We start from the raw sequence: 25,379 nt of genomic DNA, 5'->3' as shown, positions 1-25,379 counted from the left end.
ACCAGGATTATGATTGGGTTACACATAATAGCTATCAGCAGGCACATAATTCATCCACACAATTTCATGTTGCAAATCTCTTAACATATATTACACAAAGTCTCTTTTAGGCCAACAGAGCCAGATCAATTTTCTGCACACAAGTTTTCTCGGAGGCAGACTTAGTAAAAAATAATGCACATAATTGCTGGCCATTGGTGTGCTGATGTTGACTTCAGACCTGTCAACTCACACAGTGCCACCGTGTGTCACTTTTACATGATTTCGGCTCCTTTCACTCGGTCAACTAGTGAGGACAATGCGAGTTGGAATGCTCTTATAGGGAGTGTTTCCAAATCACATTGTGTTCAAGGCTGAGCTGATGTCCATCGAGATTTTACAACCTTCCCAAGACATCAGTGTCAGCCTTTGAAACTTCAGATTGTTATCTTAGGAGGGTCACTCTAACTCACGGGCAGTCCCCAAAGCCCCGTTCCTTGCCTTGAAAGCCACACCCCCTCAGAAGCACTTTCAGATCTTCTAAGGTAGTGGATTTAAGGTCTCGCCCCGTCCTGGTGTCCTCATCGCACACGGTGGGTTGTTGCACACTGGCAGGTCTGTGGCTCTCTTCCTTCTGACTCTGCTCTCTCTTGACTCTACCCTGCCTGGCTTCACTTGCTATTCAACCCTCCCATTTTCTACATCCGAAAATTTGTGGGTTCCCAGACTACATATTTTTCATTCCAGCATTGTGTCACCTCTTTTCCATCAGAGATGGTCACTTATTACTTCATTCCAAAGAGTGAATTGATGTGTGTTTTCAGGGTGCAAAAATTCCTGTGATATGAAAATGCACAAACACACACGTTTGTACACATTTGTTGCCTTGTGCCTCTAGCACCCTTTCCACCCAAAACCTACATCTGTGACTGGAAAATCTGCCATGTTGGAGGACACTCCACCCCATTGCAATTTATGGCCCCAAACGTATCCAATTTTTGATTTTGTGAATCAGAAAGTGTAACTTACTATCATAAATTCATTTTATTTCTCGCCTATGTCCCTTTTTTGTGGATTGAGGCCATAATGTACCCTTTTCTGACGGGAAATGTGACGTATGGTTGGATGAAAGTTTGCTGGTGTCCTCGGTGTTTGCGATATGTGATGCATTTAACAACGTTCTCCCATGTCCACAGTCTAAAACCCAGAGGTTGAAGTGGGCGAGATCGGAGGGGTACAAAGTGCCCATACTTTTTTTAACTTATGAAAAACCGTTCCCCTACTTTTTGTGAAAAGACATCTGTCCCGGTGCGGTTAATTCCAGATAGCTTAAATGCTTAAACTGAAGTTTCATTCAGTGAGTCTCCTGTGCTGTGAAACCGAAGCCGGGCAGACTGCCGAGCAAGCCTTCCTGCCAGTACTAGGTTATGGCAAATTCTGTTTTTTCAAAGGTTCAAAAGAGGGGTTTTGTGCATGACAGAGGAAACTGAGTTCCAAATTCCAGGGCTCTTCCTGAAAGTGATTTAGGACTAGTTCTTTATTTCTTGAGTCAGGCTGGCTCCAGAAGCATGGATTCTGAGCGTTACAGAGAGTAACGGGCCCTTGGGGTGAGTAATTGTTTTGCCAAGTAATTATGGTTGCCAAGGTATAAAGCTTTGTGTGTGTACATCTTTAGGGGCTCATTGCTATTGGCATATGGTTACTTAGTAGAACTTGATGCTACTGTGCACTGAGATTGTTGATGTTATTTCACATACCAGATGTAAGCTGTTACTCATTAGACTGCCAGGAACAGGAAGTTGCACTTGAGAGAAGCCAGCCACTTTCATGGAATTTTGAGGAGCTTGAGACTCCATGTTCTCTTCAGGACCTGTGGACGTTTGCTCTGTCACAGATATTTTCTCAGAATGGAGCAAGATGAACACATAAGATAATAGTTGCAAAAAATACCCTGAACAGCCACTTGAACAGCTTTCAGATTGGAGGGTGGTGTAGTCTCCCAAAGATTTCCCTAATTCCCCGGGGTCAGGCTTGGTTTGGTTATTTCAAGTCTGCAGTCTCTGCCATGGACTGATACCTGCGATAGGGCCATTGCAGTTTTCAGTTCAGTGAGAGACTGGATGATGTTAGGTTTTTTTTTGGGCAGTGTAACAATGGGTGTTTAGAGAGCATCAATACTAGTCTGTAGTTCACACTACTACAAAATGCAAGGCATTTTTTACATCTGCCAATGCCTCACCAGTGGGGAAACCAGTCGCGGGGCACTCTTTTAATACTGAAACTCTTTCCAAATGAGGAGTAGCAGGATGGCTGAAACACTTCAAAGTAGAATATGGCTTGAGGTTTTCCAAAAGTTATACTTATCCCTATTACTCTCAAAGTACCTGAGTGTTCTTGCTACAATATATCTATATATGGCGAATGTATTATCCAACAACATTCAATATTGGTTCATTCGTGATTCTCATATAAGCTGAATGATTTATAGAGGAAAGGAGCAGGAATAGACCTAGCTATCAAGTCAGGAAAATAGATAAAGAAGGAAAGCATGCGTTTGGGATGTTTACCATGCAGTACAATTTCTCAAGCCCTAACATTCTAGTTAGAAATGTATACTTCTAGCAAGCTGAACCAAATATCCTCAAAATATTACATATTGATTTCTACTCTGAAGGATGCTCTGTACACACTTGTGAAATGTACCAAACCCCCCAGTCCCACTTCTACCCTAGGTTTCCTAATGAGCTTCCATTTCCCAGAAGATCTCTTTTAGCACATATCACTGCTCTCAGCAACCACATTTTATGGTCTTAATCAGACTATGAGCTGACTTGTCACTTCCTAATATAGATAAATATGCATCTAACTTTACTCGCTCACAAAAGTGATTATCATTCTTACATCAGTTCTGTCCAAAATGTTTAATTTTTGAAGTTTGACAAACACATGTATATTTTATAAAGCTTTATTTGTTGCATCCAATAGATCATAAGAGACCTTTCACACTTGTGAATGATGCTGCTAAAATGTATCCAGTAATTGAAGCTAATGTTATCTTCAACCCATTTTCTTAAGGATTGGATGCAGGGGGTTCTCGCCTTGGTCGCACGTTCCCTGAACCTGAGGTCAGGGTGAGTGCTCTTGGTAGCCACTTTGCCAGCCAGCGAATGCATTACACAAAGCTAGGGAGTGTTGTCCTTTTTTGTTGTTTTACATTTTTTTATTGTCAAAAAGAAGTACAAGCAAAGAGAAAAGGCAGGATAGAATAGGGGTGGGAATTCCCCTAAAAAGTTACACATCCAAATATACATAAGAAAGTCTGTAAAGAGAAAACAAACATTTCAAGAAGATTGTAAGCAAACAAATATCAAAGGAATCACAGAGAACCAACAACTAGAATTCCCCCTCTTATTAGCCATATGATTCTTCCAAACAACCCCATATAGACCTATATTTTAGCAGGGCCTGAATACCCCTTGCTTTAGCTAGCGCCTTCTCCCTTCACCCCGTTTCTTTAACAATTAACCACCATTCCAACACTGTGGGGGTTTGGGAGAGATCCAAACTCTACCTATCGCCAGCCGGGCAGCAACCAACATGACTGCCATTATGGAACTATACCGACCACAATCTTCCTTGTGTACTAGCATCTTTTTGGCTGTCGTGAATATGAATTCACGCCCAAGTCTAATTTTAATTGCCTCTGATATTTGATCCCAAAAAAGACTTAAAGCAGGACACAAAACAAACATATGAGTAATACCAGCCGCATATAGCCCACATTTGGGGCAATTATGACGCAATCCACCATAAATCCTTCCCAATCCAGCCGCCCCTTGAGACCATCTGACGATCCTCTCCAGGGTGTAATAAAGTAAGCAAAGTGTCCGGAAATGCTGCAATCGTAAGTTCACTGAATGTACAGAAAGGGCAATAGTATTAAGGGCTATCTTCACCTTTTCTGTAGCAATATTTCCCCCGAAGATCTCGCTCCAGCTAGAAGCTAGTTTCTCGCAGCCCTCTACTCTATGCTGATGGAGGATTTGATACGCCTTACTAATGGTAGCCTGCCGGTTCTGGGCATACAAACACTCACACATATCAGAACCAGAGACACTCCGAGCAGCTAAGTTTTTAACAAAATAATTCCTAACCTGTACATATTTAAAAAAACAACCGTTGAGGAATATCAAAAATTAGCTGAAGATTCACAAATAACTTAATGCCATTACAATCGAGTAATTGCCCAAGACAATGCACACCATACCTAGCCCATTGACTGGCCGCTGCATCCTGAAATACTCTGGGCAGCATTGGGTTCCCCCAGAGGGGAAGTTTGTCATGTATAAGAGATAAGGAGGATCTGGTTTTAATGCCCTGCCAAATATATACACAGTCTTGAATGGTATTAAACCGTACACGTTTAAAATAATTAGGGTAATTGATTCATTACAGAAACATCTGGCTCTCAGAACCAAGAACCAACCAATACCAAAAATCAGTTTGCTCTGGGTTCAGAAGGCTGCGCAAACGGCCAATGAAAGCAACCCAAAAATAAAGTTTAAAGCCAGGGAGGTCTAAACCGCCCTGATTATATGGGAGCTTCATAGACCCAATGGCACGTCTTGATTTTTTATAACCCCAGATGAAACTGCTCAAGGCCCCATCCAGCTTATCAAAAACGAATTGGAAATCCTAAGCGGGATCGACCTAAATAAATACAAGAACTTGGGGAGTATCTTCATCTTTATGACGTTGCATCTCCCTAAGATACTTAATGGGAGCTCGTGCCACAACTTCAGTTGCTTAATAACAGCAGCTATTAGAAAATCATAATTTAAAGAGTGAATGAGTTCAATCTTAGGCGAGATTCGTACCCCCAAGTAGGTAGCGGTCGAAGAAGTCCCTTCCACTGGAAATTCCGGCTGAAAATTAAGAAGAACTTGGGTTTTATCACTATTCAGTTCATAACCTGAAAAAAGGCCAAAACTCATTGACTCCCTATTAATACTCTCTATAGCCTCCTTAGGCTCCTCCGTGAAAATAGTGATATCGTCTGCATACGCCATGAGTTTCAAGAGGCCCTGTCCAATATTCAAAGGACAAATCGTATTATTGGCCAACAATGCCCTAATAAATGTCTCTATATAAAGAGCGAAAAGAAGGGGAGAAAGGGGACAGCCCTGCCTTGTGCTGCAATGAATAGAAAAAGGAGTAGTTTGAATATTAAAATATCGTAGTCTAGCCATAGGGTTGTAATACATAGCACCAACCAGCTTCTGGAATTTTTCCCTAACCCCAAATGCTGTGAGTGTTGCCCAGAGATATTCCCAGGCCACCCGGTCAAATGCTTTTTCTGCATCTAATAAGACCATGCCCAGGTTGATTTTTAACTTCCCCGCAGCATCAAAAGCTGCCACTGCCGTGTTGACATGGGCATTGGTGTCTCTCCCATGAATAAACCCATGCTACTGCAGAGAAACCAGGCTGGCCATCATTGGAGCTAACCGGGTGGCCAATATCTTAGCAAACACCTTAGCATCTGCATTTATTAAAGAGATTGGGCGATACGAAGCCCGTTCCTCTGGGACTTTATCTTTTTTTAGAAAAAAAATTATGTTGGCCATATTCCATGAATTTAGTACCCGACCAGTAACCCACACTTGGGCAATTAGATCTCGAAGCACCGGGCCAGGAGGCTCTTACAGCACTTATAAAACTCAGCCGGAATAGCATCGTTACCAGCCGCCTTCCCTAGAGGGAGCCCCCCAATTGATTTTGCAATTTCCTCCACGGTAATCTCCTGCTCTAATAAAAGAGAATCCTCTTCTGTCAACGTCGGTAAATTGCTCGCTTGCAAATAACTCTGCATACCAATCAAATCTTGTGTTGAATCGGGAGAATATAGTTGCTGATAGAAAATGGAAAACTGATCGGCGATCTCCTGGGGGCGCCTGTATACAATTCCACCCTTTCCTTTAATAGCTTTAATCTTAGTTTTAAGACGGCTGTCCATGAGCTGATGTGCTAAGACTTTCCCTATCCTGTCCCCATACTCATATTGCAGTGTCTTTTTCTTGGTAAAACAAGCCGCTACCTTCTCTTTAAGTACCCTATTAATCGCGGCCCTGTGCTCGCGAAGAGATATATACAGAGAGCCTTGATCTAGCTTTCGCATTCGGACAGCCTCAGCATGTTGAAGCTCGCAAATAACAAGCCTTTGATAAGCTTCCTTAGTTAGTTTCTCCCGCTTTCTCTTTTGTTGTCAAACAAACTGTTGAGTGACTCCACGAAAAAAATCCTTTCATAGCATCCCATACCACAAATGGTGAAGCAGACCCTATATTATCTGTAGGATATTCTGAGATTTTTTGAGAGATAAAAGCCAAATATTCAGAATCCGTAACCAAATACTGTGGAAAAGAAAAGGAACGGTTTGTTTTAGAAATAGAATTGGCCAAAAAGGAAAATATTATAGGGTTGTGATCAGATGGGATCCTAGGACAGATCTCCATGTCTGACCCCGCCAGTATGGTATCTGAAACTCAGGCCATATCAATCCTAGAGTACTGCCAATGTGGCATAGAATAGTACGTGTACCCCGGTGCAGTTGGAAATAGAGAATGCCACGCATCTTGCAGCGAGTGCAAACGCCCTAATTCTAAAATGGAAACCCTCACCTTGGCCATTCTAGGAGTAAGTGACCGGCTAGTAGAATCCGTGCCATAGTTAATAACACAATAAAAATCTCCCATTACAACAAGCACACCCTCCCATCCCATTAATTCTAGACAAATATCATCAAATAATGTCGGATCGTCAACATTAGGGCCATATAGAACACAGAACACGTATTTCAAAGTGTTAATCTCAATTTGAGCTAGGGCCCAACTCCCTCTATGGTCCGCTAATACCTTATGGATTTGACAATTGAGTGTTTTAGACACCAAAATGGCAGTCCCCCTGATTGACACATTTTGTGAAGTACATATTATATTCTGGAAGCCCAATTGATTGAGAAAGCCACGATCTTTATACGCTAAATGCGTTTCCATTAAAAGTACTATATGGGGTTTATAAGCCCTAAGCTCTTCCCGTACTAATTGTCTTTTAGATCCTCTATTCAACCCAGACACATTCCAAGATAGACACCTAATCCTTGCCATACCCATTAATATAATTACCAATCATCAAAGCAAAAAGGTAATAATCCCAAAGTTCCCACCACCAAAACAAAAAACTGTAAACCTTCTTTTTGACTTTTTCTTTCTTTATACCCTTAACCATCCCAGGAGTGCCCATCTGTAGCCCCCTCAAAAACGACCTAACCTCCCTCCCAGTTTCCTAAAGAAGGAATCACCCTCCCCAAAAAGCTGAAAATGACAGCTAACGTCTCAGCGCACCACAGAGCCAGCCCCGGCTAGCCCCCCACAGCTGCAAGAAAAGAAATGAAATATAACAAGCTAAACCCCAAGCTGCCACAGAGGCTGCAACAAAAGGCCCCAAGCCCAGCTTCTATACTTTTCTAGTCTACGCCTCCTGATCCCCTTTGCAGAAAAAAAAACCAGAACATTGTCTACTTTATCAATTCCTATTGGATCGGTCAGTCCTCCCGAAGGTTCATGTCATTTGCCATTTGCTTAATGCTTGCTTAGCCTCAAGGTCCGAAACGAAAAATTGTGACTGCCCATCCTTGATAACTTTCAATCTGGCAGGTTCCTGCAAAAAGACCTGAGCCCCGGTCGCTTTAAATGGATCGATGAGTTGTCTCATTTTCCATCTTTTTTCCATTGTAGTGTGGCTCAAATCAGATCTTTAAAAAATCGAAAAAGAGTCAACCCCTACTGGCGAATTTGGCAGGGCTTTAAAAGACAGTGCCTGTCTTAACAAATAATTCCCCCCAAAAATTAGAATAGGCCGAGGATACCGAGCATTGAGCCTCTGCGCAGTAATAGGGAGTCTATGTGCTCTTTGGACCTGGCAGTCCCAATCCCAATCAGACAGATCCGGAAAGGCTTTTTGGAAAAAGTTGGACCACAAATGCTCGGGGGTCAGCGCCCTCCTTACCCTCCGGAACACCAAACAATCTTAAATTATTTCGCCTTTGCCGGTTTTCTAAATCTTCAATCTTAGCTTGACAAGCCAAGAGCTGTAGGTTGCGAGACTGCACAGTATTCGCTATAGCAGTAACTGACTCCTCTGTCTCTGCTACCCAGTTTTGTAACTCAACCATATCTCTTGTAATTCCGGCCACAGTACCCGTCACCTCATCCAATGATAACTTAATACTAAGGTAGTCCGCTCTAATCTGAGCATGATGATCCTGAGCCTCTCGTTGTTGTTCTTGTAAGGCCTGCAGTATTACCGCAAGAGACGGCAGCTCATCTGTCTCTTGCACCAAATCTAGTGAGGTTGGCTTGGTCATATTACCTAGCTCTTCATTTTGACCGGGCGAGCTTTCAGAGCTGTTCCCATTAGAGTAGTCCGCTGAGTTAGTTAAGGGTATCTCTTGTTCCCCAATGGTTTCAATATTTTTACAATTCACAGAGTCCTCCACACATTGGCCACTTGGCCAGCCAGGACCAGAACCCGACAGACAAGAACTCAGAGCCTTGACCTCTCTCTTTGCTTGGACCCACTTTCTTAGTGGGCTGCTCTCCATTCCGCCAACCTACAGAGCTATTATGCCAGCTAGCCCCTTGCAGGTCCATCGATCTTTTGCGAGGTTTGGCTACCTTGAGATCCTTTTTGCTGTTATTTTTATTTTTATTCCCAGTAGTGTTAAGGGTCTTTTGTGGATCCGTCGGTTCTTCCCTACAATCATGACCTCAGGCATAGCATTAGATACAGTTAAACTCTTATTTTTTGGTTTAGTGCCCAGATCAGAGCGCTTGGGAGTACAGTCTTGGCCACATAATAACCTTTTTGAACCATTCTGATCCACCTCGGGACTAGACAGGCTACAGCTCTGGAGAGTACTACTAGGGCTATCGCTGTTAGCATCTAACGCAATATCCTCAGTGCCCCCCAGTGCTACGTTAGGCACTTCTACGATGGCATCCTCCTGAGTGACTGGAATCGCCTCCGATTCAGTGGCCCCCCAATGGTCCAACACTCTGGGTGGTTCACCAGCATCGTCACATTTGGTTTCCACTTCTAAGTTCCCCACTGGATCCTCAAAAGACAGTCTGTTGTTAGCAGCTGGCTCCTGTGTATCTTTCTGCGCAGCGCTACACAATATAGCTGCTATAGCTATTGCATCAGCCGTTTGTACGAGAAGCTCTCCCTCCGCAATTAAATCAGCGGTTTTACCTGCTTCCAGGAGCCGAAGTGCGGGTCTACCCACTCGAGCTGGGGTGACTTTAGATTCATTCTTGTTGTTCAGCGCCGTCCTGCCTTCTTCACTGAGCGGTGGGGGTTGTAAGCCCGTAGTCCTTGTAACACGGGCTGCTTTCGCTGTGTTTTTCAGCGGCGCCATGTCGGTCTTTAACTCCAACTCGAAAAAAGTAAGGCACAACCAACCGAGCCCCGATCTGCAGGGGCCGGACAGCCAGTAAACTCGCCTCGCCGTCCGTCAAAAGCTGCTGAAAATTACACCTCGGTCCAAGCATCCACGCTACGGAGTCAGCTACAACGCTGGGGAAGACAGAAAAATAAGCCTTCTAGCATATCACTCATCTAGGTAAGAAGGCGCCTCATAGCCTTTATTCAGCGGCTAGCGGTAATGACAGGTACTGGGGTAGCCAGCCAGGAGCTTCGCTGTGCTGTGAGACGAGGCGGCACTAGTCCGCCATCTTCCTTCCCGTAACAACCTCCGCCATCTTCCTTCCTGTGACAACCTCCACCCGCTAGGGAGTGTTTTCCAAAGAGTCAAAAAATGCAGGAGGAAATATCATATAGGAGTAAAAACCTCCCAAGAACCGAGGCAAGGCTAAATACCTGCAATAAACATCCATATGCACTGACAAAGCTTAAAAAGATGACAGCCATGAAAAGAATCAGCCTCACCTCCATCAACCTTCAATGATCAATGACAGGTCAGATGACTTGGTAAATCTAGGCCTGCCAACATCTTAAAGGCCTCAGCCTACCCATCCGTGTTTGTGATTGAGGGCATCCTGAGTCTTCCACGTCGACTTACCATGTAATTATGTGTCCCATCCCTACCAAGTCTGTCCCAGATCCACAGGCTGTCAAGCTACCCTGACTTAACATATGTCTAACCGAACATTTGTACTACTGCTGTTTCCAGTGCTTCCCACAGACAGATGTTCCTGACGTTGGGAACTCACAGTGAACACACTCTAGGTTGCAATACGCTATACCCCACACCTACCTGCCTTCCAAGACACTACTCTGACATAACTGATTTCCAACTCAGTGTACCCTCAGCAGTCTAAAAGCTCTACGGTACTCTCTGTTACTACAGTGTTGGGTTATGTGTCTTAATGTGCACCTCTAGTTCTCCAGCATAAGCAAAGTTTTTGTACAGGGAAAGACATCCCACCCTCCAAGGCTGAGCAAACTACTGTCAATATGAACATCCTTGCTCTGAGTTAATTAAAACAATGTTGGAGCTTACCAAAACGTCCTCAAAGCTTTGAGCATCTACCTCCAAGCACTGAAAGGACATCTTAGAGGACCAAAAGCATTCATTTCCGTGCACTGTAAAATTGATACCAGACACACCAAGAAACTGCTCCTATGAAACAGCTGTTCTCATTAATAACAATTATTTCAAAACGTTATCAGGAAGGTACATTTACTATAATGAATAGGTGCATCTGGACATACATATCACAAATCAGTGGATGACTGAAACAATGAATGAATACATAACAGGGCTAGACACAGCCTCACACGGAAATTTTAGGTATTTACAACCTGTTCACGTTTCCACTACTCGCCTCTGCTAATGTTTTATTTATTTTTTACAATTATACCTTTTTATTTTTTAAAGACAAGGTTAGTATTAAATAAATACTGTCCCATGTTATTCCTTGAAACAGAATTTTCTCTGGAGGAGGTTCCTGTGGCTATCTTTTCTAGATTTGCAAATAAAATCCCAGGTCCAGATAGGGTGCCCATGGGCCTCTATAAACTCGAGGTGGCTCAGTGGGCAAACGATGCTAATTTGGCTCCCTGAACCGGATTCAGTGGCTATAGGCAAGAGTATAACGGACTGCTTATCCTGTGTAGGGGCCTCTGGATCCATTGGTTATGCTATACCAAGGATGTTTGCACTAAGCTAGTTGGCCCTCTTTCTTCTTAAACCCGGAATTGTTATCTACAATGGATAAACACTGGCTTAAAATACATTTCATGGACGCCAGGCAAGGGGAAATAGGGAAGGTTGAACTTCAGAAACCCGCAAATAAAGATTATATGTTGATTCAAACAACACAACGTTTGGAGCCGTACATCGACATGGTGACCAACACGTGGGATAAATTAATCCTGCCTAGATTTAGGTTTGGAACCATTAGATGCCAGCTTTGATTTTGCTTGGGTCAATTTAATTCATCTGCTGTCCTTACCTGTCTTTGTGTTGAGCGCTCTCCGGAAACCCTGGCAAACTTTGTATTTTTTTGAAAATTTTATCGTATTTACACCAAAAGGTTTTTAATCTCGCCACTCTGGAGTGCCGCATTGACCAGATGTATTCTTGTGTTATTATATTTACAGATGCTCTGTTTCCCTGAGGTTTGTGCATGCATTGCAACATTTCTCAAATTTACCCTGCGTTGTGGGCAGTCTCTACTGTTTTAAACTGTTGGATATATATTTAGGCTGTTTTTATTATGTTTATCATCTTTTAATCTGGGTTTGTATTTCTATAAGTTTTGTATACTGTTGATGTGCTTTTATCATTTTTTTATGATCAAATAAAGCTTATTGATTGATATTTGTAAAATATAGGCTCATAGTTGTTTTTGAAGTCTCATCCAGAACAAAGGGGAAGTTCAACGTATGTAAGTGCCCCTTGCAGAGTTATTGACAGATCTAAAGTAATCACCATACGTGTCCAGCCTTGTGAATTATGTCTAGGGAATGGTTGGTGAGAGCCCCATCTCTTATCCTTGCTTTTTGGATCCTCAATCTCGTTGAACAAATCAAGGATCAGGGCAAAAATCTTTTGGCTGATATCACACCTTGAGTCCTTCACATTTTTTGATAGTAAGGCGACACTGGGTTAACTACATTTTTGTGTGAGTAATATGTTCATAGTTTGCTTTTGATTCACTGACTAATACATTTGTTATCTTACACATTTTGTGAAGTGTACTGTTCACCATTTCACTGGCATCCTGACAATGTTGGTTGCCTCGGTACACAAAGGGGGTCTGTTGGATGAAATCTGATCCAGTACCAAGGCTTCATAAGAGGTTTGGGTTTCTGGCTTTGGAATTCTTGAACCACACTGCTTGGGAGCACACTGTGACACTGTCGCTATGCAATTGTTCCCCTATGAGGGATATGTCAGCTCTTGTGGTTGGGCAGCAGTGTGTTTTGGAGGATATGAGAGTTGCCTCCCACACACACTCCTCCACTTGTGCCAGTTCCCATGGTTGGGAAAAGAGAGAGTACGAGCGGGTATTGGCGCTGTCCTAGGTTTTCAATTCCCCTAATTTCTTTACCTCTTCACATTTTTTTTTATACGGATTGTTACATAGCTCGAACTTGACCCGGTATCGGGTATCAGAGCGCTTTACATAGCACCAGTTGCGTTACATGAGGACACATTCATTTGTGTTAGGCACGGGGAGATGAAGTGATTTGCCCAGAATTACAGGATGTTCAGCGTCCTTGCCGAGACTCGAACCCGGTTCCCCAGATTCAAGGTCGACCGCCGTAGCCGTTAGGCCAACTCCTTCACATCCTCAGACTCGAGGAGAACGCTGACTGGACCACCATTGGCATCACAGACTTGTACCCTACTTTCTGGGAAAAGAGCAGGAGGGGCATTTCCATGTAGGGGGAGGGGCAACAAACACTTACTATGCCCTCTCAGCAGTGGGACAAGGGGTGGCAGAAAAGAGGACGGTCAGTAAAGGGGAGGTTCACTAAGAGAGAGGGTTGGGATTAGAGGAGGGGCTAAGGTACCGGTACTCAGATCTCTGTGTAGTAAGGGTCAACATCCTTGTGAACTACACTGGGGAGAAGATTGATGTCATTGGTTTTAGGCAACTTGTTTTCAGATTCAAGGGTAGACATGCATTATGTAAGTTGTACGTGGCTGAAGAGGGACCCTCAGTTTTGGTCTGGAAGGATCAGAAAAAACTTGAGATTATCCTAGATTCCAGCAGTCCAGAGAAAACATTAAGAACTGGGTCTTACATGAATTTACAGCTGTCCGCAATGGCAAAATCGAAAAATTGAAGGGTTTCGCTCATGTTACTAAGTTAAAACAGGAAGCCCCAGCTAAAATTTGCAAAGCACGCAGCATTCCCTTAATTGTTAGAGATGAAGTTAAGTCAGAATTAAATAAATTGCAGGATTCTAGTATCATAGAGCCCATAGAAGCCTCTGAATGGGTATCTCCATCAGTTGTAGGCAGACGTGCCAATGGCAAGGTGCATCTGTGTGTGAATTTGAGAGGTCTCAATGATAACATCATCGTGGATCAGTTTCCTCTCCCACGCATTGACGAAATGTTAACTTTAACTAGAAATGACAAATGGTTCTCTACTTTAGACATGTCTGCTGCTTATCACCAGGTTGTATTGGATACAAAAGTAAACATCTTACAGCCTGTTGCACACCCTTTGGATGCTTCCAATCCAAATGTATGCCATTTGGTTTAGCATCTGCAGCAGCCTTCTTCCAAAGGCTTATGTTTGAACTTTTCAGTGACTTAAAAGAGGTGACATTTTTAAGATGACATCTTGATTATGGGTAAAACTAAACAGTATCACGATGAAATTTTAAGGAAAGTACTTAACATTCTTTGTATGAAAGGTTTAGCTGCTGAAATTAGTAAATGTAAGTTTGCTGAAAAAAAAGCCACTTACCTGGCATATGAAATTAGCGAGAAAGGTATCAAACCCAAGGAGAAACTTGTAGAAGCAATCAACAAAGCTCCTTCTCCCAAGAACAAAGATGAACTATGCTCATTTCTGGGCTTGGCAGAAATTAACTCTAAATTTGTTGAAAATTTTTCAGAACGAACCTATGAAATGCGTTCTTTATTAAAGAACAAGTCCAAATTTGAATGGACTAACTTAAGTCAAAATGCTTTTCTTGATATTAGGGGGCCATCAGCGAAGCTTCTAAGTTACAAGCTTTTAATCCCTCTGCCACAACCTTTATCGCTACTGATGTGAGTGGTAAGGGTTTGGGCTGTGTCCTCACTCAAATTGATGATGTGGCGCAGATATTGTCATAGCGTTCGCCTCCAGGTCACTTTCCCCCACGGAACAATAATACTCCGTTATTGAAAGAGAGACACTGGCCTGCGTATGGGCTCAGAACATTTTCGGAAGTTCTTTTGCGGAAGGAGGTTTACTGTTCAAACTGATCATAAGCCTTTAGCTAAATTGCTTACTACTGATCATCTAGGACATCTGCAAGAATTGCCAGTCTTTCCATGCGCCTCCAAGATTTTATTTATGATGTTAAATATGTTCCGGGGAAAAAGAACGTCACTGCTGATTTGTTTATTAGAATGTCTCTCCCTCTGAGGGAAGTGGATGCCAGTCCTTGGAATGATGTGTGTGTTGCGAGTATTTTTTCGAAAGACAATGAAAAAGGCTTACAAAAAGAAGAGTGGGGAAAAAGCTCAAAAGGAGGATGAAACTCTTAACCTTGTCAGGACCAAAATTCAATGTGGTTGGGGTTGTATTAAATCCAAACTGCTTGGTGAGTTAAAAGCATTATGGGAAGTTAAAAATGAACTAGGAGTTGATGGTTTGTTTGTTAAGATAGGGGACAAGATTATTCCTCCACGCAACTTAAGGAGTAAAATTAGTTATTCTTTATCATGAAGGTCACATTGGTATAACATGTTCTAAGAAAAACATCAAATCATTCTATTGGTGGCCTAAAATTGATATTGAAACAGAGAGGTTTGTGCGATCGTGCATGGAATGTGAGGATTCTGATAAATCTCAGAAAACCCTCAACCCTCCTTTAAGCTCTTTAGGTTGCACTTCTCTTCCCTGGTATGATGAAGCATTGGACATTATGGGTCCCATTGTGTGGTCTGATGAGTCTCAGAGGTATATTCTCGTGTTAGTGGATTTGTTTTCAAGGTGGATTGAACTAAAGTTGTCAATAAAGTTGACACTAGTTGTGTCATTAAATTCCTGGACAGTGTATTTCTGTGTGAAGGTTTCCCTCAAACCATTCTTACAGATAATGGTGTCCAATTTATGTGTGTTGAAATGAAGGAATTACTTGAGGTGGTAGGGATTTCACTTAGATGCACTGCTCTCTATCATCCTAGGGGAAATGGTGCAGTGGAAAGGATCAACCGCATTATTAAGGATGTGTTGCAAATGACTAATCAAAGCAGGAAAAATATTGATTGTGAACTTAAGAAAATGCTATGGACCTACAGGGTTACTAGTCACGATGCCAAAGGTGAGAGTCCCTTTGGTGTTATGAGAGGCCGTATTCCTCACTCTAAGATCAACCCATGTTGGATGAATAGAAGCAAACAAGTGGAATGAGATACAAAAAAGATTAGGAGTTGTATTTTAACTTCTCAACTTAAGGACAAAAAAAACTTTGAAATGAAACATGGTGTCCGTGATGTAAAGTTGACTGTTGGTCAATGGTTTTGTGTAAAATCCAATAGAAAGGTAGCTAAAGGTAAAAGCAAATTTAGTGCCCCTGTACAAATTGTCAAGGTCATGAACAACACAGTGAGATTAACTGATGGCAGTGTATGCCATATGAGTCGTTTATCTTTAGTTAAGAATGTTCCTTGTCACATGTTGAATTATGCTCAACAACGAGCAGAACTATTGGTGGATTATTGTCCACACTGAGAGTTTGTCTTCTTCCAATCCTGTTGATTCCAATATTTGTGTTCAGAGTGGAGATGATCTGAGGAATGAAGCTTGCTCTGAGCTGTGCCTTGGCTCTGGGCAAGGTGAGTTTAGCGGAAAGAAAATTAGCACCTTCGGTAGAACCATTGTGAAACTGAAGTGACTTGAAGACTATGATTGACAATTTCCATTTTATCTTGTGCAGTCTCACCACTTTTTTTACCGTTTTTTTTCTCCAATTTTCTTCTTTTTTTTCTGTAAGAAGGGGGATGTGTAGTATTGTTTTTTTTGTATTTCTCTTTGGAAGAATTGTCCTGGTTCTGTGGAATTAAGAATCAGAACACTTAAGAGTGTTCTCAGTACTTATTAATCTGTGTTAGAATGTTAGGGAGATGCATTGGAGCTGGTGACATTGCTGCTTGCCTGGGCCTCGCTCGGGGTTGCCAAATAAAGAAGAAATCTACTTCTTTATTAAGTCTCCTGTTCATTACTTCAGCCTCCTCTCTCTAATCGATACATTTACTTGCAGCTCTCCAGATATATCAAATCAATTGCTTGCAAAATTAACAGGAAGACTGATCGTTAGGCAACTTTTAAGTGATTACTCATGCTTTGTGGCAGACCTTTTTACTTTAATTTAGTTCATAAACCAAACTACTTCCAGTGCATGTCTAAGCTATAAGTAGCACAGATTCTAGCCAAGGTGTCCCTGCTCTGAGTTAACACATATGCATTTAAACTCCTCATTTCTTGCATTCTACTTTTCAAAGAGGGAGCAGCTCTTACCCTTCCCCTGTTCTCATGGACCTGTCTTGTTTATGAAGGTAAGAGAACACGCCTGTGATTCTACTCCTAAGGTTGTTCGCCATTTATGTGTGGGTGAAGTACCATTTTTTAGCACCTGAACTATAGCGCTTCATGCACAGTGAACAATGGATGTTGGTGACGAAAGCTCGTGATATGTATAAATGGCAGAAACAACTACAGTACTTCCCTGTTGTTTAAGGATTGTGACCCTTAGTACAGAATGTGATGCGAAACGTGGAAAGACACTATGGTGGAAGAAAATGAAGAACCAATTGAACAATATTGGTTAAAAGAATTCAGGTAATCGAAAAACATGTTGATAGTGCTCGTCAGTTTCGTTGAACCGTCTAGGAAAAAGCTGCTGCTTGTTTTTGCTTTCGTTGTTGCTTCTCCAACATCTGTCTATGATTTAGCATTTTTGGTAAAAAGATGGCATCATGTTGAAAACAAGTGATAGATCAATTTTGGGTTATGCATTTCATTTAACAATAGCCATGCTCCATCTTGATGTGTCTGTCTTTGTTTGAAAAGAAAACATACACCAGTGATGTTACTTCCTATTTGAGCCAATGTAAGTTTTTTTGCATCTTGTCACTGGTTGCCGTATTTTAATTTGTTGTTTCCTGTTAAATTTTTTCCCATTGAAGGTTTATTCTTGAAAACTTTGTCTTCGACGAGTATGTGCGTTACACCCTCACTATATATCCAGTGGTAATTGTCTCATTATCTGGAAGCCTTAACAAGCACTTTGTATCATCAGATCCAGGACATCTTTTTAGGTACAAATAATTTGTTAGTAAAATTAATGGTCACGTTGGTCGTTTTTGTTTTTTGGTGGAAACAGTAAAAGTTCCAAATAAATGTAAATGTCATTCTTGTGATGATGTTGGATCAGGAAAACTTCTGCAGTGGTCGGTTCATTAGAGAAACTATGCTTGATGTAGCTTATTTCTGAAATTGAGAGGAAATGGGCTTTGATTATTAGTCTACAATATATGTTGTTTCATTTTATTACACTACTTCAGTGAGTCGATTTCTTCAGTTCTTTATGGATACCATTATTGAGCCTCACTGGCCAACAAATTAGGTGCAACTTACCCTTGATCTATGATCATTGTTAAGATGTATGTGTGCTCTTTATTTATTCCAGAGAGTCTTGTAGAAACTGAAATTGCACTTACTGTAAAGTTCCTCTTCAGTGATAAGTTCCAAACAAATCGTGAAGGCGTATTGAGATCTCCACCCAGCATGTGGAAGTAAGTTGTGCGGGGTCTGGAGGAGGAGTAGGCTGAGTCTGACACCAATAGGAACCTCCCATTCAATGTACACAAATAAAGAGAGAGCAAAATAAAATGTTTACTGGGAGGAGCAAATGTTCCCTTGAGCCCTATAAATATGAGGGCTATATGTTTCTTTTCCCCAGAGTCACCTAAAACCTTCCACTTTCTTAAAATGTGTGGTATTACTTAATTTGCTTGTTTGCTTAGTCTACCTGCAATTTTGCCATTATCACCTTGGTGTCCGATTGCTTGGCAGGTATCAAGGGGTGCTGCTCCCTTCGGGTTAAAAGTTTGGCTGATGCAACACACAGCAACCAAGGATGGATTGGATAAACCCATCGGAGAGTAAAATTATTTATTGCTTAAATAATATGCTATGACACTCTATGGTTGCATCAAAATGCTGAGGTGGGCAGTGTAGAAGAAATGAAGAAGATGGAGAAAATAAGGTAGCCGTAAAGAAGAGGGAAGGGGCCTTGTGAACAGAGTTGGCCATCTCTAAATTCTTATATCTTGCAGGAAGGGGTAAATGAGCTTTGTGGACTGCCAACGTAAAGTGTCTAGTTAGAATAAGTGCCCAATCACCCTTAAGGCTGTATCATTGGTTTGCAAAACTGGCTAGTGCTTTGGCACAGCAGTGTTTTGGTCCAGCGAGTAATGGCAAAACAGGGTGGCATCAAGACACAGGATGAGGGAAATATTTAGTTTACAATCTATAAGTCAGTGGGTACCATCTTGGACTACAGCTCCGCATCGAGCATTCCCCAATACAGGTGGTTGACTGGTCACTTGAGCAGCAAGAGAGCCTACTCTGAGCCCTTCTACTCTGCTACTGACACTTGTGGTTTGAGGGTACGTTGCAAGCTTCCAAACGCGGTCAGTTGGCAGATGGAGCCAGAAACATGCAGGATACACGAGGAGTTGTCTTTGTTTATGACCTTGCATCTCTACTGGTCAATGTAAATACTAAGTCCCTCAGGTAATTCAGTCTGTGAAGTGTTAATATATAGGGGCTTGAATATCTAGGATAAATGCAAGCTGGTTTGCAAGATGAAAGGGGTGACCTTCCAGCTTTGCAGTTGTGGATGTAGTGTGTTTTACATATTTTCTTTTCCCATGGATTTCAAAAACTGTCACAGTATTTTAGACAAATATTCTGTAAAAGAATTGATCCCAAATTAATCCATTACTGCAAAAGAATTGATAGATTGTTACGGCCTTTAGGGAGCAGTTTTTTTTGGCACTGTCCTGTATACAGGGCTATTCAAAACAAGCATTAACAAAGCCAGTAGGTCTTGCCTTTGTCAATCACTTGTGGCAGTGCTGCCCAGCGTTGGGACACTGTGCAGCATCGTCAAAAATGTTTAATAGCACAATGCAGCGTGCACCATTTCCTTTAGTTTTGTATTTACCAATCCAAGATGACAAATGCCACTTGGATCGGTAAAAAAAAAAGTATGATATTTTTTGCGTGAAAGCCCCAATTAGAAGAAAAAAAAGGACGGCACGGGGTAGAAGCACAAGAGCGAAAGATCACCAGAGAATCACACAGATGACTAAGGCTCATGAGCTGTTTAGTTTCAGAAAGAAAGATGTCACTCAACATACTGTTAGTTACAGATTTATTGATATCTCACAACAAAATTACTCAAGATTTCTTTTCAAATAAAACATGCAAGTTCCCACTTTTTGTCTTCTTGCACTACCCAACGTTTACTTCACAGGTAACCAATGATTGTTCACACTAAAGGCCCTGCCTTGATAAAGTCAATCCATCTAGGTTTAGATGATCGATTTAGGATTAGTCATATTGATTATGCACTGGACCTGTTGAACGAAGGCTCCATTATTCATATGCCTGTAAATGTGGCATTGCATGTCGATCCGATGGTGGAATTGCTAGAGTATATTGTAAGGTTTATAGGGGGAACGATTAATCAGAGAGCCTGTCAACGGGGTTCAGTGGGCATGGCTATACTAGGGCAACTGTCCAATTGGATGTTTTAAGGAAGGGTTGATTACTGATTGTCATGTGTTTGTATGATCTTGAATGTTAATAAACATATTTACAAAAAAAAAAAAAAAATGAGGAAGGCGTAAGGATTTGACGCTATGGCATCCTAGAAGTGGCACACTGAAATCTTATAGATTTCAATGCACCACTTCTACGAGGCTTTTATACGGGGGAATGCCTACCCTGCATATATTATACCTGGCGCAGGTATAATGTGCACAGAGGTTTACAAAGTGACACATCTGCCTAGATGCGTCACTTTGTAAATAGGGCACAACTAGGCTCATTTTTTACACCACCAGTAGGGCACAAAAAGTGACGGCGGCATAACAGTGTTGCAAAAGCTCATAAATGAGCCCCTTGGTGACAGTGTTTTGTATCGTACTAGGAAAGTTCATGATTGGAGCCTTAATGTTACCATTGCCAATATCGCTGCCTGCCAGCTTATACGTACTATTGTCTCTGTGGCTGAAAGTGAGCATTTTCTTATGTTTTCCTTGGACTTTGTTAGTGTTCCTGTCTGAAAAGGAGAATCATTAAATGTAGTTAGGTTAAGGTTAGTGTTTCTTCTAGGCTGATCATTATGTGATTAGGACCAACTACTTGTAGATAACTTGGCCTCTTCGGATACCTTGAAAGATCTCAGTTTTAGTCAGAGCTTGATCAATAGAAGCTATGCGTCCACTAGGGAAGGTGATGTAATTTCCTTATTGTGTTGATGAATATGTTTTTTAAGTTTTTCTTTGTTTGCCCTGCATGCATTTTCTAAAACTTCCTATTTCAGAATTGATTACAGCATTTCTAAAAGAATAGTTTTAGAACAGGTTCCTTCCAGTTATACTGTTATTTCACATATTGTTTTAGTGACTGATAGGATTCAGCCCCAGGAGAAACTGCTGGCAATAAACGTTCATTTGTTAGGGAAACAAAATGTAGATGCACATGCTTTGTTTTTAGGTCTTGGCTGCAGATAGATTTAACCGTATGTAGGCCGACCTGTTGTTTCCAACACATAATCTATACTTAGAATGGGCTTCGTGCAGTCCCTTGCTCATGATTGGGCGACTCAGTTGACTATCTTAGTAGACTGCCCACGATTTGATAGTTGTACTCCCTATGCTTATGTCTGTCTTGCTGATTAGCATTTTGTTCTTGATGTTCTGAGTGAAAGAGGTGTGTCCGTCCAATGCATGATGGAGGCGACTTTTTTTTTAGTATTGAATGTTTCATTGGAGTTAATGTGTTCATTTGCTCTTTACCTACCTAAAGTCTCCCTCTTCCTCTCCCCCCAGGTGTGCTGTCATTTCACTCTCCTAGATTTATCTCAGCCTGCTTCCTGCCTCTCTCCCCGTGTACCATTTTTGAAATTGTTATTATATTTATACAATGACCTGGCAGCTAGAAAGTGCTGCCAAGATTCTTGTTTCCTTTTTTGCATGCACTTTCGTTGTTTTAAAAAATTTCATTTCCCGTTTGAGCTAGAAACAGCCTAAAATACCCACAGCAGCAATCATTCAATCCTGATAAGTCATAGTTTCAATTCTGTCAATATTTTGTCTCAAGATGTACAGTATGGCATATATATGGTGAGTCACTGCCGCAACTCCGTCCTCAGTTCTTTGGCGAGACTGGTTTGTTCTCTCAGTTGCTGACCAAGAACGTGAAGAAAAGCATTTGTGTTTTTTCTAGAATGTTGATTGATTGATTCATGGACTGTATTATTTCATCAATTGACATTTATCTATTTTTTTTCCCTTTTCAGCTGTGCTGCTGGCCGTGGCTTGCGCTGCATTTCTTGTTCGGCTCATACTTGTCATATGGAGACACTTTAAAAGGCCGCTGTACAGGTCTCAAGTCTTGAAAGGGCCAGAAAACTCCTACTAAAGCTCAATGATTGCACCGGTGGTGCATGTGAAGGACAGGGCGATAATGTGAATAATGTGCCTAACAATTTAATTAGGCGTTTAGTATAAAATTATTGGATCGGTAGATTTGTTCGTAATTTCTAAGTTATAGTTCTGATATATCTGCATAAAACGCATGATAAAAAGTAAAAAATAAGTATCAGATGTTTGTTTTTTGTTCTGCGCTTTCTTTTATAACGCATTAAGAATGGATGTATGAGAATAAAAGAGCTGGCATCGCTGGTGTTCCTGGCGCCCATTCTGTCCTTTCCTATTGAGTCTTTGCTGTAACCATAAACATATGTTTTGGCAAAAGAGGCCATATTTGATGTTGCTTTAAGGGGTGACACAAATCACTCCATCCCACAGGAAGTGACACGCCTCACACCCCATTTCTACAGGAAAGAATACAAATAAGTGGGAGACAGAACCAAGTGTCTAATGGTCCCTAGTTTTTAAAGAGCACTTTCTTACATTCACCATGGAATCCATCCGTCATCATACTTAGCAGCATAATCCATGCAACTGGAAATTACCCTGGCGCAGTTCACGTCTTACAATGTTTTCCTGGATGTCGTGGTCGCTGTGCTTTGGCACCTGTTCTTTTTATAGTGGAAGAACACATTGTGATGAGTAACATGTCCTCTGAAGTTGGGGCTAGTTCTTAAGATGGTTGCTGCAAGGAGGAACTGAGACCATTTCGGAATGTTGTAAAGACATAAATATATTGTTAGAGTGGGATGTGCTCACTGGATTATCGAAAGACCAAAGAGAGAAGAAGCTGTTACTGGTCACTACAGGACTAACTCATCTTAAAGATTTTGAGAAGAAAAAGGAGACTTGTGGGAGGTCATGGAACATGCAGGAGATGGATGAAGGAGTTTGCTGGTGTGTTAGAACACCGTTACCATTTCTATCCAATAGACCTTTGTGGTTGACTGAGAGGCAAAGGAGTTAGCAGTCAATAAAACAATTTAAAGTTTGTGTAGCTTATTTGACAACACAATAAGGACCAGGATTCGGTGAGTTTATTATACATTAATAATCAATGCAAATTAAGCATCAGATTAGAAACAGAATTTGAATTGGAAGCATTAGTCAAAGATGTAAATTCAGTTTAGTAGCATCAGACTTGGGATAACATAGCCACACAAGTACAAATGGCAAAAACCAGAAGTTTATGTTCCTTAAATAAACCCAAACTCTCCTTCTCAGCATGCATAAAGCTTAAAGCCTTCTGACCAGGACTCCAAGTTTAGATTGAGGATGGTTCAGAATTGAAAATCTCAGAGAAATTTAAGAAGCAAGAAGGTAACATTAACAAAGTAGTAAGGTGTTAGTATGGGGAAGATTTCAGTAAAGATCTTCTCAAAGGGAACGCGTGCTTAGCATATAGCTACACTCGTGAGAATAGGGTAAGCAGAGAAAGTGAACATCGTTTACCACGAATCCTTTTCCCCGCAGGGTATTACAACGCAGTCGTTACAACGACTGCGTTGTAACAACGCATACCATTACCCCTCGAATCATAACAAGGACTTGCGGAGGGGTCAGAAGTTGTTGGATTTAAAATCCAACACCTTCCCTACTGTTGCACAGACTGGAGTTGGAATAGTAAATTATACTATTCCAACATCCAGCACCCCCTCTAGTGCAAGTCGTTGTTATGACTTGCGGTGTAATGGTATGCGTTAGTAACGACCGCTTTGTAATAGCCTGCCGGGACATTCATCCTTTTTCTAGCTACTGAAGCCTTGAATCCACATATGCAGAGGAGAGTACATGCAAGGCAAAAAAATGCATTTAAAATTAAGGCCTAGTTAAATTCGCTATGGTGAAGTTTCACAATCTGCACTTCCGCTACATAATGGTTTTAAAAAATATATTCTTGTTTAACACTTTTGAAACTACATAGTGTACAAAGCTACTGTAAAACATCATATATTTGCCAACACACAGTGGCAATTTATAAATCATACAATGCCAGGTTAATATTCACATGACTCACTCCTAATGATGCTTTGTTGTGTATATATCAACATTGCAACCCCCTGTATGTACGGGTTTTCCTGTTTCCTTATTCAGTTTACTAATGACGGATGGAAGTTGCCTGACTCATCACACATTTTCAGGCCATAGTTTCGTAGCCAGGAGCCCCAGATCTTGGAAAATGTATTTGGGCACCATTTTGCTTTATGTCACTTTTTCCTCCCCCATATAGAGGTTCATCCCCGACCTCCATTCTGCCATCGTTGGAATGTTTGGGGGCCTCAGTATTTCGCTATATCCCTTTTTTCTACTACTAGTCCTAAGTCACAGAAAATAAGGGTATGTCTGGGTACATCTATGTCTGAGGGTATACCTAATAGAGCATATGTGGCATCTCTGGGCAGCTGTAGTTCTTCAAATATCTTGGCCCAGTATTTTTGTATCTGGGGTCATTCCCACAGGGTGTGTATGTAACTCCCTACTTTCCTGCTGCACCGCAGACAATCCGGGGATGCCGCCCACCCAATTCTATAGAGGCGGTGTCTGTCAAAGTATGTCCTGTGTAAGCTTTTAAATTGTATCAACCGTAGTTGCAATTTAATAACTATCTCCATTGGGTACATAAAAGCCGCCTTCCAGTCTACGGCTTCTAGTTCTCCCAGGGTGTCTTCCCTTTGCGCCCTAAGACCCTTTAGATTATCTGGGATGTTATTCATTAGGGTTTTATATATATCCATGAGACAGCTTTTTCAGGTATTTCTCCAATAAGGAGTCATTCCTCAAGTGGTGCATAGTCGGGTATGTTGGACATGTCAACCCTCTTAGCCCTCCAGGGATCCTATCATTGCAGGTATTGATATCCCTGGTTATCAATTAACTGGATTTCCATTGTAGGGAGCTGAAGGAGGTCAGTGACCCTCAAGGACGTCTCCCAGCATGGATGTTCCGATTGCATCCCAGGGCCAAAACCCCCTCAGTTTCCCTAGTTCTGGTAGGCGTGTGCCCTCCCAAATTGGGGTCTCCTTTGTAATTTTCTTATCCAATTTTTATTTGTCTCTCAGCTCCTTTCCAGGCCTCTATTGACCTCTGGGGCGCAGGTAGGAGTTGCTGTAGTCCCTTGCCCCATGTATGTAGTAAAGGTAAGTGCGGGATTCAAATTGGCTCCTCTCAAGTGTGTATGTTGGGTGATCCCCTGGTTAGTGTCCCCACTCATTGATGGCTATCAAATGTGCAGCGCAGCAGTATGATCTTATGTCTGGGAGGTCAATCCCACCATTGTATTGGTTGCGTTGGAGTGTTAGGAGTGCAACCCTCGGCTGGCCCCCATCCCATAGTAACATTTGCAGCTCGTCGTTTATTGTTCTAAAAACATCTTCAGGTATCTTGTTATAGGTATTTTGGAGAACCTACAGTT

General features: G+C 41.7%; 1 pseudogene across 1 annotated transcript in view; it reads left to right on the top strand.

Annotated features, from left to right (window-relative positions):
- The window catches only part of LOC146817940 (uncharacterized), a 32,588-nt pseudogene extending 15,021 nt beyond the window's left edge, over window positions 1-17,567 (top strand). Inside the window, exon 5 of the transcript XR_014962856.1 lies at window positions 17,426-17,567. The product of XR_014962856.1 is annotated as an uncharacterized LOC146817940 (transcript). The remainder of the gene's footprint in view (window positions 1-17,425) is intronic.
- The last annotated feature ends 7,812 nt before the right edge of the window (window positions 17,568-25,379 follow it).

Source organism: Triturus cristatus, chromosome 6 (genome assembly GCF_964204655.1).
Source record: "Triturus cristatus chromosome 6, aTriCri1.1, whole genome shotgun sequence".
Lineage (NCBI taxonomy): Eukaryota > Metazoa > Chordata > Amphibia > Caudata > Salamandridae > Triturus > Triturus cristatus.
Note: the sequence above shows the minus strand (reverse complement) of the source record. Positions and strands in the feature narration are given on the sequence as shown.